Raw genomic sequence first — 14707 nt, forward strand, 5'->3', positions numbered from 1 at the left:
AGCACTTTTCACCTGTAGCTCTCAAAATGCTTTACAAAGGAAGGTAAGTATCATTATCCCTATTTTATAGATCTGAAAAGGGAAGCAAAGAGAGGAATGACTTGCCTGAGGTGATGCAGAAGGCCACTGAAAGAGAGAAGAGAACCCAGGTCTCCTGATTCCCAGTGTCCAGTTTCCTATTCACTGGATGATGCTGATTCCCACATCCTCCTGCCCAAGGTGGGCATAATGCCTCCAGCCACCACAGTTTGGGCAGAAATGCACCTCTCCCCCATGAGTGCAGTTCAAGCTCTACAAGCCATAATGAAAAATTAAATTGTAAGCCTAGCTACCAGCCATGTTATTTTTTATTTATGAATGGGATTTGTATTATTACTATAGGAAATTATAAAATTAAGGCCAAGTTAAAAATTATAGACAGGCACTGACTTCATTCTGCAAATTCAGAACAACTCTACCTTATTGACTCCCTTAAATTATCTGGTTCTGCCGTTCTCCTCTAGTGTATCCTCTAGTCATATATAAGATGATACCACATGAAGAATGACAGCCTTAAAGTATGACAACCTACAGCATCAAATTTGAAAGCACAGGTTGGGTTTAAAAGAGCAGAGATCTCTGCTGGTTTCCAACAACCCTGACAGGGTTTGAGATATTGGCAATTTTCCCAGACTGGTTTGACTGATTCCCAACTGTGCTGAACTTAGTGTTGAGCTACAGCAGACCAATCTGACATAACAGGTTACGTTTTCACTGATCTCCATTTTCCCCTTACATATTATGTAAATAAATTCTGTATGTTTCATCTTAATCAGAGAAAGAACTAAGTATGGGACAGAAAAATGGACTAAATGGCTCAGGGGATTGACAACCTTTAACTTCCAGGTCACCAGGTTGCTAGTGACAAAGTTGGCCCCATCACGGGTGTTAGATGGTTGCTGTGAAATGAGTTGGTGCTCCCAGTTCAGTTTCCAGTGGAATAATATCCACACATACTGTTGGCTGTTTCAGAGGAGATTCCAGTGACTGAAAGGACATGAACAGTTAACTACTCATCCATCCGGAGCAGTCCCTGCCTGGTCAGGGGTGAAGCACACCAGTAGAGCAGTAGGGAAATCTGTACTGCTTGTTCTTTGGACAGAGAACTCTTGTTCTTAGGTGTGTTCAGTACATTTCACTACATTCAAATGAAATTAAAAAATTGTGCATTCTGCATGATGATAATAACAAAGGTGGTTTGAATTATGTGTGACAGAGAACATGTTTATTTACTGTTTATATCCAGACACTGTGCCGTGGTAAAAGTTATTTTGTACCATAATGTCATGAATTAAGGTCAACAAAGGAATAGATTTCAACAGGGCTCCACCTTCCTCTGAAACTGTATAATATCCTCATGCTCTCCTGGGTGTCAAGCCAAAAGCCTGAATTGGAGGAGCAGTAAATCCTGCAATATAATCAGTCAAGTACCATAAATTAATACAAAGTTCTGTGTGTGTGTGTGTGTGTGTGTGTGTGTGTGTGTGTGTGTGTGCACATGTGCCCCCTGTTTTTATATGTAGTTTAATAACATTTGTAGAGATGAAAAACCTTGCTTTTTTCTTCGAGAGACTTCTCATCCCCTGGCCCGAGCCTCTCTTCCCCAGAGCCATTGAAAGTGATCTTTCAGATCTCATGGTGAGACCTCCATCTCCAGATCTGCCATTGAGAGAGCCATACCTTTCTGGGGCTCCCTAGCATCCTTGAAATGTATGTCCCCAGGCCAGTCATCATACTGTTGATACATCTTGAGCAGTAATCTGTTATTCATATTCCTTTGAATTCACCAGTCTCAGCTTGTTATTTCACTGTTCCCCAGAATTAATAGAATTTAGTGTGGTAATTTATCCTTAACTTCTGCAGCGTATGTACTAAGTAACACTCTCTTCAAAATATCTTAGGGAACAAAACAGCAACTACATCTAACTACCAGCCTTCCTCCATAGAGTTAGAACAGACTACAATTCTCTTTAGCTGTTCTAACTTACCTGCTTTTATAATAACGTCGGCCTGTGCAGAATTCCTCAACAGCCCCACCCAAAACCAGAACTTTCCTCACCTCATCTTAATTTTGCTTCAGGTCGCACAATAAAAGACTAGGGATGTGAGTTTCTTCTCACACCATGAAAATCAGGAGAACCGTAACTGAAATCAAGGGAATCACCTTACCTGATCACTCTTAGATTCATAGATACTAAGGTCAGAAGGGACCATTCTGATCATCTAGTCCGACCTCCTGCACAATGCAGGCCACAGAATCTCACCCACCCACTCCTACGAAAAACCTCACCTATGTCTGAGCTATTGAAGTCCTCAAATCGTGGTTTAAAGACTTCAAGACGCAGAGAATCCTCCCTCAAGTGACCCGTGCCCCATGCTACAGAGGAAGGCGAAAAACCTCCAGGGCCTCTCCAATCTGCCCTGGAGGAAAATTCCTTCCCGACCCCAAATATGGCCATCAGCTAAACCCTGAGCATATGGGCAAGATTCACCAGCCAGATACTACAGAAAATTCTTTCCTGGGTAACTCAGATCCCATCCATCTAATATCCCATCTCAGGGGATTAGGCCTATTTACCCTGAATATTTAAAGATCAATTAATTACCAAAATCACATTATCCCATCATATCATCTCCTCCATAAACTTATCGAGTAGAATCTTAAAACCAGATAGATCTTTTGCCCCCACTGCTTCCCTTGGAAGGCTATTCCAAAACTTCACTCCTCTGATGGTTAGAAACCTTTGTCTGATTTCAAGTCTAAACTTCCTGGTGGCCAGTTTATACCCATTTGTTCTTGTGTCCACACTGGTACTGAGCTTAAATAATTCCTCTCCCTCTCCTGTATTTATCCCTCTGATATATTTATAGAGAGCAATCATATCTCCCCTCAACCTTCTTTTAGTTAGGCTGAACAAGCCAAGCTCCTTAAGTCTCCTTTCATAAGACAAGTTTTCCATTCCTCGGATCATCCTAGTAGCCCTTCTCTGTACCTGCTCCAGTTTGAATTCATCCTTTTTAAACATGGGAGACCAGAACTGCACACAGTGTTCTAGGTGAGGTCTCACCAGTGCCTTGTATAATGGTACTAAAACCTCCTTATCCCTACTGGAAATGCCTCTCCTGATGCATCCCAAAACCGCATTAGCTTTTTTCACAGCCATATCGCATTGGCAGCTCATAGTCATCCTATGATCAACCAATACTCCAAGGTCCTTCTCCTCTTCCGTTACTTCTAATTGATGTGTCCCCAACTTATAACTAAAATTCTTGTTATTAATCCCTAAATGCATAACCTTACACTCGTCACCGTTAAATTTCATCCTATTACTATTACTCCAGTTTACAAGGTCATCCAGATCCTCCTGTATAATATCCCGATCCTTCTCTGAATTGGCAATACCTCCCAGCTTTGTATCATCTGCAAACTTTATTAGCACACTCCCACTTTTTGTGCCAAGGTCAGTAATAAAAAGATTAAATAAGATTGGTCCCAAAACTGATCCCTAAGGAACTCCACTGGTAACCTCCCTCCAGCCTGACAGTTCGCCTTTCAGTAGGACCCGTTGCAGTCTCCCCTTTAACCAATTCCTTATCCACCTTGTTACAGTGTGTATGATAACACCCATTTTTTCACGTTCTCTATGTGTAAAAATCTCCCCGCTGTACTTTCCACTGAATGCATCCGATGAAGTGAGCTGTAGCTCACAAAAGCTTATGCTCAAATGAATTTGTTAGTCTCTAAGGTGCCACAAGTACTCCTTTTCTTTTTGCGGATACAGACTAACACGGCTGCTACTCTGACACCAGTTTATGTAAGAAGAGAATCTGGCCCTAGGTGTTAAGCACCATGTAAGGAAAATTTTGTCTATACTTAACCTGTATCATAGTGGTGCCTGTTAATGTGGCTTTGAACTGGCCTTGACCCAGGGACACATGGAAATCTCTATGGTGTTGAAAAGTGAAATTTTATCATGTAGATTATGCAGAGAGCCAGGTTGGGAACAATAAAACATTATAACGAAGTTTCTCTAGAAGAGGCTCCCACAGAACAAGCCAAAATTTTTTTTTCCCTGCAATCTTATCACACACACAAAAAGGACCATGTAACATGAAGCACAAACAGAGCAACAATCAGGTATTGTATGATCCTAGTATTGATCTTTTGCCAAGTGACAGTTCATGTATGCTTCTCCCACAACAGAGATTCATGAAAAGATTATATATAGACACATTATGGCTTTAAAATTTTGCGGGATGGGGAGTAGATGAAACTTACAAGCAGCATAATGCACAGGTCATCAGCCTTTCTCCATTATAATGATACATAGACCTTCTATAATTCCAAACCAAATGGGTTAATTTAAAAGGGGGGAAAAAGAATTTTCACTAAGTTTGGAACATAAAAACCAAAGGTTGTTTAGGAAAACAAAAAAAATCAAATGAATATCTCTAGTCCAAGAATTTGAGAACATATTTAATGGGCTACAAGATAAAATAATGAAACACCCACTTTGTCACATAGTTAGACAATCTCCCTCTATATAGACTTTCTGGGTATAGAGGATGGAATGAATGTATGGAGTAGTTTTTCCTCAGATCAACACATGCAATGCACAGCATGGCTGCAGAATGGAAGCAATTTAACAGCACAATATACAGTATGAGCTTTACCTCTGGGACCTGGACTTTCCTGCTACTGCTGTTTGATGTGACAGAGAATCCAAGTAAGAAGAAGGGATTGCCAGTGGCCCCTCATTTGCCAACCTGCTGCCATCCTCTAAACGACTACAGTCATTGATGGGGTAAAGGCAAGTCTGAGACTCCTGCTCTCTGTTTGCCATCATACATCCTTTAATAGCATAATCAGCATACATCCTGTGCCACAATTCCAATATCTAAAAAGCCTAATAGGACACATCCTTGTTATATAGTGGTATGGCTGCTATGCTCCTGTACATGCTAGTGCCTAATAATCACATGAATTGCATTTGATGCCTGTGAGATCATCTCCACTGAGATACCTTCCTGAATGCTCCAGACACAGAAAAAACTCAGTCATTTAATATCAGAGGGTATATTTATATATTTTAAATGACTTTTCAGTTGATATCTATGTATCTTTCTACACATGGGTATATAAGGTACCTGAAAACTTAACTAATAAGCCTGGCTGAAATAATTTGTCTGGAGCACTTATTGCTGCAGCTGCTGTACTAAATTAGGCCAACAAAGTCTCTTCAGTTTGATACCTGCAAGACAGTCTGCATTAATGTTGAAATGAATGCCGCAAAGGCTAACCTTAATCCTCCATTAACAATATATGTATGAAATGGATTTAATGCTGCTGAGCTCCAGCATTAATACTCGGAAGCAAAGCAATGAAGAAAAAAATGTCTGCTCCTAAATTCTTTCCCTCTGGCTTTACCCAAATGTTTGCCTTGAGATTTCTGAGGACACAGTCATCCATGACCTCTTGGCTATCAGCACTTTGGTACAGCATAAAAACCGCTCAGAAAGAGGAGACATCTTTGACAGTTTGTTTATTGCTGGAGTCCTGAGGAAAGATGCATCGGTGCAGCAGAGCCTGCCAGCTACGCAAGTTAAAGGTTTGTCCATGTTTCCATTATACACTCTTATTTTCAGGGGTTTATAACTCAGCCATAAAAATCACTCCAGTCAAACTCAGCACACGAAGTATAAACTATGCATTAGAATGGATTTATACCTTAGATAGCAAAGGCTGAAAATAAACAATTCGGGTCTAAAGACCATTTCTCACTCACAACCAGGGGATTTTTTTTTCCTTTGGTCTTTTCTAACTGGTCCATATATAAAGGATGCTAATGGCTCCTTTCTTCAGAAGCATTCTGGATGCGAGTATAAATAATCACCTTTGAAAATGCCCAAATACACATTTTACCTGATGGGCTATTTAGTAGCCTGTTTAGTGAATACAGGAAATAAACCACAAGGACTTTTTCCCCCACAAATGCTAATATAAACTGCAATCTCAAATCCTAACAAAATTTGCAATCCACAAGAATTAATATATATATATATATATATATATATATATATACACACACACATTCTTAGCAATTCAGCACCTCCAGCAGTCCTCAACACCTTGCAGGATCGAGCGCAGTTTAGGTTAACACCCATACTTGCATGTTCATTATTTATTCTGTGCAGCCTGATGCTTTATAGAAGTAGATACAGACACCATCACTACAAGAGACACCATAAAATCCAGTTTAAACATCACCATACAGTGAAAGATCACTCGAACTGGAGAGAGAATATTGAGAATTTTAAAATCACTTCACCTATCTGTGCCTTGCTGTGTCTCTCTTATCTGGAAGAGAGACCCTCACCTTCTCAAGGCAACTAAAATCTCCTGGGAAGCTCTTTCTATTGGTCAGAGTATGTCTACATGGTCATTAGATAGAGGCAGCTGGCCCATGCCAGCTGAATTGAGCTTGTGGACTGTTTAATTGTGGTGTGGATATTCTGGCCCAGGCTGCAGCCTGAGCTCTGGGATCCTCCCACTTTGCATGGTGCTGCAGCCCAAGCCTGGACATCTACATTGCAATTAAACAGCCCCGCAGCCCGAGCCAGCTGGCACAGGCTAGCCACAGCTTTTCAATTGCAGTGTAGACATCAGGACCGGCTCTAGGCACTAGCAAAGCAAGCATGTGCTTGGGGCGGCACATTTCCAGGGGCGGCCTTCCGGCCATCCTTTTTTTTTCAGGGCAGTTGCGTTTTCAGAGCTGCTCCACTTAGATGGGGCGAGGGCGCCGTGCTGCTGGCCGCAGCGGGAAGGGGAAGCCCCAGCCCCGGGATGCTGAGCTGCCAGGGCCCATCCGCTACCTGAGGAGGAGAGGGCGAGTCCTGCTGGGGAGCTGGGGCTGCGCCACCTCCTCTGTGCACTGGCTGCTGCGCTGCCTGGTGCCACCCCTTATATTGGAGCTTCTCTGCGCGGCTGGGTGGGGGAGGGGAGAAAGCCCTTGTAGGCACTGGGAGAAGGTGACATCACTTCCTTCGCTTCCAGCACCACCTGTGAGCCCCAGCCCCACCTGAGCTTGGGGCGGCAAATTTTTTGCTTGCAGCAGCAAAAAAACGAGAGCTGGCCCTGGTAGACATACTCTCAGATGTAGGAGCAGGGTTCTCTCCCTTATGTAATTGGCTTCCCCGATGGTCTGCAAGCTTCCCATCATGACGCAAGATCTTTTTTTTTTAACTGGGTTTTCTTGGGTCTAATTTTTTTTAAAAAGTCATTTTTTTCTTTGTCTTTATTTCTGACAAAAGAAAGGTTGTTTTGCTGTTAAAGTTTTTTTTAATATTATGCATTGTGTATGATTTTGTATATTAATATTTTTAATAAATAAATAAGGCTTTTTTCATCATAGATGGATTAAAAAAATTCAAATCGGGAGATAATACAAACTGTTTTGTATTCTGGCGTTTTACAACTGATGAGGTAATCATTGTTTCTGGTAATTTAAATTTCTCTTTAGGATGAATAATGGTGGTGCAGAAAGGTTATATTAACTACCTTTAGTCATGTCACAAAATGAGAATGACTTGAGTTTAACATAATTGACAGGTATCCTAAGCAAAGAAAAAAAGAGATGAGATTTGTTCTCTGGTAACCTGAATTGTTTAGATTGAGTAGGATTATGAACATAGTGCAGTTCAAATTTTTATACAGCAACCTATTTCCTGATAAACTTACTCCGGCTTTACAGCTCAATTTTGATGGAGCAAAGGGCAGCATTGTGTTTAGGATGAAATGTGACGGTGTTTTATTTCTTCCTTTTATTCAGATTCCACCTCCTGAATTTAGGATCTATCACCGTTTCGAATATGACCAAATGCTGTGGCTCTGATTAGGCAATCTCTTCTGTGAGGGCAGACCCCATGCCTGTGCAGAGGTCCACTAGCTTCAATGGAGTGCCACATGAATACAGATAGCTGCTGAAGTAGAGCAGTTTGCAGGAGTGAAGAGGCACAACTAAGGCCTGATCCTGCATTGTGGTCTTCGCAGATGGACTTCTGTGCCTGAGCAGAGCTTCACTGAAATCATTCCTTCCAAAATGTTGTTCTTTATTAGCCAGTATTAAATTCTTTTCTCTACATGTTACGAAGGCTGAGGATGGATTAGTGGAATGAACGGTGCATTGCTACTCCTTGGCACACGATTGCCTTATTAGGCACCATCTACTTAAAATTAGCATGTTAAGAAACTTCAGTCAGATCAGGGAAGGTACTCAGCTAAACATCTCTCCCCATCCTTCATCCTGACTGAATTGTACTTGCCACATGATTCCTTACAGTATACACAGTGTTATTCTCCCAAACAACTTGAACAGATGATTATAACAATAATTTCAGAGAAAGAGTGACATTTCCCATCTAAAGACAACCAACCTTCAGAAATCACCCTAAGGAAATAGTATATTGGCGATTTTTGGCTAGCTTTCCCCCACAGACTGCATTCAATTTGACATACAGCTACTGTGCTGCAAGGCTGAGCATCATGAATGATTGCTACTGTTTTAAAGTTCAAAAGCATTCTATGAATGATCACCAGATACTTTTAGAATGTCCTAATGTGAGATATTAAAAATACAGAGGCTTTCATAAATAAAATCCTGTTCCCTACCACCACTCACCTATAGTAGAGATATTAAAAGATCCTGTTCTATTTTATTCTGCAAAACATTGCACAGCCTTCTTACAGCACTGAAGGCATTTTCTGTATTACACAACCTATAGCCCTTAGTATACAGGATGCTTTTAAAAATGCATCTTGTGGACTGTGAATGATTTGAGTAAAATCCTATGACCTGATTCTAGAGGAGCTGAACACCATCACAGCCTAGCAGCTCCCATGGTATTTAGTGGGAGCTTAGAACCTCAGGGGGAAAGGGGAAGAGAATCAGGCCACTAATTTGCATCTTCTGTAGAAGAGACTGAGAATTAGCTGAAAGGCAATATTTCTGTTTAACCTATCAGAAGAGGTTTTGTTCAGGATAGCAAATTAAAGGATTGCAGAGCTGCAGATCAATTATAAACATTATTTTAACTAGTTCTCTACAAGGCTATTGGCAAGGAAAAGCAGAATTGCTTCCTCTTATGTAAATTAAGGCACATTTTAATATTTTACTCTATATGAAAAGCACAGAAACATAGAACTGGAAGGCACTTTGAGAGGTTATCTAGTCCAGTTCCCTGGTCTCAAGGCAGGACTAAGTATTATCTAGACTAGGGGTCTCAAACTCAATTTACCTTAGGGCCAGTGCCAGTCCTCAAATCCCCCCAGTGGGCCAATAATGTCACTCATGCCATTCAGAACCCGCCCCCCAAAACTCCACCCCCCCAACTCCATCCTCCACCTGCCTAAGGCTTTGGGAGGAAGTTTGGGTCTGGGAGGGGGTCTAGGTGCAGGTTCTGGGATGGAGTTTGGGTGCTGGGTGCAGGCTCCGGGCTGGGGCAGGGGCTGGGGGGTGCAGGAGGAGGAGGTGGGGTTGAAGGCTCTGGGAGGGAGTAGGAGTGCAAGCTCTTGGAGGGAGTTTGGGGGTGGGAGGGGGTGTGTGGAGAGGGGGTGCAGGCTGTGGGAGAGTTTGGGGGTTAGGGGTGTGGGAAGGGGGTGCAGGCTCTGGGAGGGAGTTTGGGGGCAGGAAGAGGTGTGTGGGAAGGGAATGGGGGTGCAGGCTCTGGTAGGGAGTTTGGGGGTGTGTGGGAAAGGGATGGGGGTGCAGAGTCTGGGAGAACAGGGGAGTTTGGGGGTTGGGGATGTTTGGGGATGGGGTGCAGGCTCTGAGAGGGAGTTTGGGGGCAGGAGGGGGTATATGGAGAGGGGGTGGGGGTGCAGGCTCTGGGAGGCAGTTGGAGAGTGTGGTGCTTACCTAGGGCTCCAAGGTGGGGTGGGCTGGGGGACCTCCACGCGCTGCTGCTCCCAGGCACTGCCCCTGCAGCTCCCCATTGGCTGCAGGGGTACTTGGGGCGGGGACAGCACGCAGAGGCACAGCCCCACCCTGCCTGGGGCTGCAGGGAGGGGCCGGGAGACATGTGGAGTGAGCACGCAGGAAGCTGCTCATCTCCGCTGCGCTGCTAGTGGTGGGCAGGGCCCCGGGCCATTTTAAATCACCCAGGGGATGCGCAGGGGAGGAGCACCTGGGGGGTGGCAGGAGGGATCAAGCGAGAGACCTGGACCCAAAATTACTGGAGCCCTGCAGGCCACATTGGGGCAGTTCTCAGGCCGCAGATGGCCCACGGGCCGGGACTTTGAGACCCCGATCTAGACCATCTCTGACAGGTGTTCATCCAACGTGCTCTTAAAAATCCCCAAGGATGGAGATTCCACAACCTCCCTAGGCAATTCATTCCAGTGCTTAACCATTCTGACAGTTAGGAAGCTTTTCCTAATGTCCAACCTAAACCACCCTTGCTGCAAATTAAGCCCATTGCTACTTTTCCTATCCTCGGAGGTTAAGAACAACAATTTTTCTCCCTCCTCCTTGTAACAACCTTTTATGTACTTGAAACCTGTTATCATGTCCCCTCTCAGTCTTCTCTTCTCCAGACAAAAAAAAACCCATTTTTTTTTTCAATCTTCCCTCATAGGTCACGTTTTCCAGACCTTTAATCATTTTTGTTGCTCTTCTCTGGACTTTCTCCAATTTGTTTACATCTTTCCTGAAATATGGCACCCAGAACTGGACACTATACTCCAGTTGAGGCCTAATCAGCATGGAGTAGAACAGAAGAATTACTTCTCTTGTCTTGCTTACAATACTCCTGCTAATCCATCCCAGAATGAGGTTTTCTTTTTTTTGCAACAGTGTTACACTGTTGACTCATATTTAGCTTGTGGTCCAATATGACCCCCAGATCCTTTTCTGCAGTACCCCTTCCTAGGCAGTCATTTTCCATTTTGTATGTGTGAAACTGATTGTTTCTTCCTAAATGGAGTACTTTGCATTTGTCCTTATTGAATTTAATCCTGTTTACTTCAGACCATTTCTCCAGTTTGTCCAGATCATTTTGAATCTTAATCCTATCCTCCAAAGCACTTCCAACTCCTCCCAGCTTGGTATCATCCACTTTATAAGTGTACTCTCAATGCCATTATCTAAATTATTGATGAAGATATTGAACAGAACCGGACCCAGAACTGATCCCTGCAGGACCTCACTCATTATGCCCTTCCAGCATGACTGTGAACCATTGATAACTACTCTCTGGGAACAATTTTCCAACCAGTTATGCACCCACCTTATCATAGCTCCATTTAGGTTGTATTTCCCTAGTTTTTTTTATAAGAAGTTCATGCAAGACAGTATCAAACGCCTTACTAAAGTCAAGATATACCATGTCTACCGCTTCCCCCCCCATCCCACAAGGCTTGTTACCCTGTCAAAGAAAGTTACCAGGTTGGTTTGACATTATTTGTTCTTGACAAATCCATGCAGACAGTTATTTATCACCTTATTATCTTCTAGATGTTTGCAAATTGATTGCTTAATTATTTGCTCCATTATCTTTCTGGGTACAGAAGTTAAGCTGACTGATCTGTAATTCCCCAGGTTGTCCTTATTTTCTTTTTATAGATGGGCACTGTATTTGCCGTTTTCCAGTCTTCTGGAATGTCTCCCATCTTCCGTGACTTTTCAAAGATAATTGCTAATGTCTCAGATATCTCCTCAGTCAGCTCCTTGAGTATTCTAGGATGCATTTCATCAGGCCCTGGTGATTTGAAGACATCTAATATGTCTAAGTAATTTTTGACTTGTTCTTTCCCTATTTTAGACTCTGATCCAACCTAATTTTCATAGGCATTCACTATGTTAGATGTCCAATAGCCACCAACCTTCTTGGTGAAAACTGAAATAAAGAAGTCATTAAACATCTCTGCCATTTCCACATTTTCTGTTAGTGTCTTTCCCACCTCATTGAGTAATGGGTCTACTCTGTCCTTGGTCTTCCTCTTGCTTCTAATGTATTTGTAAATGTATTTGCATATGAGAGTAGATAGATGTTTTAGTTCTAATCACACTTTTGTCCTCTTTGCAACATTTCTGTCTTTTTTTCCCCCTCACTGTATGTTCACATCTGGAAGTTATTAGCTCCCATGGAGCTAAGTAGATTTACGTCAGCTGAGGATCTGGCCTGATGTATATTGTGAATGTGGTGGGGCGGCTGCCCCACACAGGCAGAAGAAGGGTTACAGCAGCTTTGGGGAGGCTGCGCAGAACCCAGCCAATTAGAAGAGGGCTTATTGAGCCAGCCAATAGGCAGAAGACTTAGTGGAGCAGAAAATCAGGGCCAGGCTGACCCATATAAGAAGGGCTGTTGAGCCGAACAAAGGCAGTCTCTCCCTGCAGGCCAAGGGAGAGAGGACTGGCTTCCCTGTAGGAGGGTAGAGAGAAACAGCACCATGGACAGAGCAGTGCTGAGCAGGGTCAGGGGAGCAAGAGGGGGCTCCAGCTGGTCCATTGCCAGCCTGAGGTCCTGATAGAAGGGTAGAGAAGGTGCTAGGGCTGTGGGGAAGTGGCCCAGGGAAACAGACAGCAGAGTAGGAGGAGGGGCACTATGTGGCTGCCAGCTACAGGGTCCCTGGGCCGGGACCCAGAGTAGTGGGCGGGCCCGGGTCCCCCATCCATTCCCCCTCCCACACTTGCCACTGAGGGGAGTGGCCAGTGCATGGACTTCAGTTTGCCACCGAGGCAAGTGGGTGGACTGAGGATGGTTGGGTCCCCCGGAAGGGCAGGGAGAGAACCAAGTGGGGCACACCAGAGAGCTGAGTCTAGAAGAGGATGCCACAGGCGAGAGTGACAATGGGTGAGACAACACTAGACAAGGGTGCTCTGGTGAAATGAGAGCTAATTCCCATGACAACAAACAGGATGCACTGGGCAGTGAGTCCCGCCTCGTTAGTGGCTCTTCTCACATTGAGAATCTGTGGCAATTTTGCAGTTGACTTTAATGGGAAAAAGATCAGCTCTTCTATGTTGGAAAAACTTTGCTTTTAAGGAGGGCTTAAAAAAAAACCCAAACAGAAAAGCATGTGAACTGTTGAGTGCTGCTCTAAAGGGGTGAGGTGGGGGCACCGTTTCAGAAGTTGTTTGCTAAAAGGCATGAACTCAAGAACAGTCAGCCCTGATAATACATTATGTTTGCTACGGAATAAAATATTTTGACATTTTTGTGGCTTAAGTGAGAGCTATACACAGGCAATTCAAACTCTAATGAATAAGCCCCTTAGGCTGGCAAGAAACATACCAGCATGTCCCCCTCCAGTTACCTGTCAGGCCTGCCTGCAGCTCACCTTGCAGCAGGATAGATCTAGGGGCAGCAAGGTCAGTCAATGCTGACTGTCTCCCCCTCCCCAAATCTATGAGCTTGGGGTAAACAAATGGGCTGCTGGCTGGATTCAAACCCAGTTCCTGCTCCTACCCTTCCTTGTCTAAGGGACTGACTTGAGCACCCAGCAGCTAGTTTGCCAGTTGGAAGCACACTAGGGCTGGGCCTAGGAAACTAGACTGTCTTGAAGCCTGCACACTGGCCCGTGCCACTTCCCTGGCTTTGCCTCCAGCACTCTGCTGTGAGCTAGCAAAACACTGCCTGGGGCACATGGCCTCTGCCCAGCCCGGCTGACCTTCCGTTCCTGGGATGCACGTGTCAGTGAGTGTAAAGCAGGAGAGGCTCCTCCTGGTGCTGCAACCATGGCTCAGCAGCACTTTTCCTTTTACTAAGCTGAAGTGGGGGCCCAAAGAGACAGGAGAGAGCCTGGTGGCTGGGGGAGAGAGATAACAGGGTAAAGAGAAACACAGAGCTGGAGAGGGCTGAGAGAACTGGGACAAGGGCTCAGAGAAAGGGGTGGGAGAAAACTGGGGGAGGAAGCCATAGGGCACTAGTTCCCAAACCGTGGGTCACGACCCCAAATGGGGGTGTGCCACCAGCAGATGGGGTCATGACGATCCCTACTGTGCAGAGGATGGCATTTAGCTCTTCAAAATTGTGTCTTCCATGCTGTCTGGGGCCCAGGCAGGAAACACTTCACTGAAATGAGGTCGTGCTGGTAAAAAGTTTGGGAACCCTGCGTGGGAATAGGGTGCAAGGACAAGAGAATTAGGAGGAGCTGCAGAGGCAAAGAGGAAATATGGTAGGGAGGGACTGAGTATGGGGTGCCAAAAGACAATAGTGTGTGCAGAGGGAAGTGCAATGTGAGGAGAAGAGTGGGTGAATGGAGTGGCAGGTTTGCAAGAATGCAAGAATGGAGGTGCCAGCCTCAACTTCACCCGTTGCCGCACTCAGGGCTGGGGAGAGGGAACAGAGATCAGGGTCAGATTTCCAATTAGGCACAGTGGGCACATGCCTAGGGACGCCTAAAATTCTGAAGTGGGTTAAAAGCTTTGTTTTTTATGGAAAAAACACAAAGGTTAGCTGTAGATAGAGGGGCGCTGAAAATGCTCTGCCTAAGGGTGCATAAGATGTAAATCCAGCACTGATTGAGATGGGGGATTTATGGAAGGAACAGAGTTCAGAGAAGCCATATAAAAATGAGAAAGGAATAGAAGTGGAGAAACCTGGAGTAAGAAAGATGGAAAGAAGACAGAAGATATTTGGGGATCCTAAGGAAAGTGAAAGACAATGAATC

At 44.3% G+C, this 14707-nt stretch overlaps 1 protein-coding gene and 1 long non-coding RNA gene across 3 annotated transcripts in view; one reads left to right on the plus strand and one right to left on the minus strand.

Annotated features, from left to right (window-relative positions):
• LINGO2 (leucine rich repeat and Ig domain containing 2) overlaps positions 1–14707 on the minus strand; it is an 809277-nt gene that overhangs the window by 95698 nt on the left and 698872 nt on the right. The gene's annotated exons all lie outside the window — the stretch shown is intronic.
• Positions 5195–8680, plus strand: LOC122460238. Its single transcript, XR_006281419.1, has 3 exons — positions 5195–5648; positions 7452–7522; positions 7869–8680. It is a non-coding gene; the product is annotated as an uncharacterized LOC122460238 (long non-coding RNA).

This window comes from Dermochelys coriacea, chromosome 5 (genome assembly GCF_009764565.3).
Source record: "Dermochelys coriacea isolate rDerCor1 chromosome 5, rDerCor1.pri.v4, whole genome shotgun sequence".
NCBI lineage: Eukaryota > Metazoa > Chordata > Testudines > Dermochelyidae > Dermochelys > Dermochelys coriacea.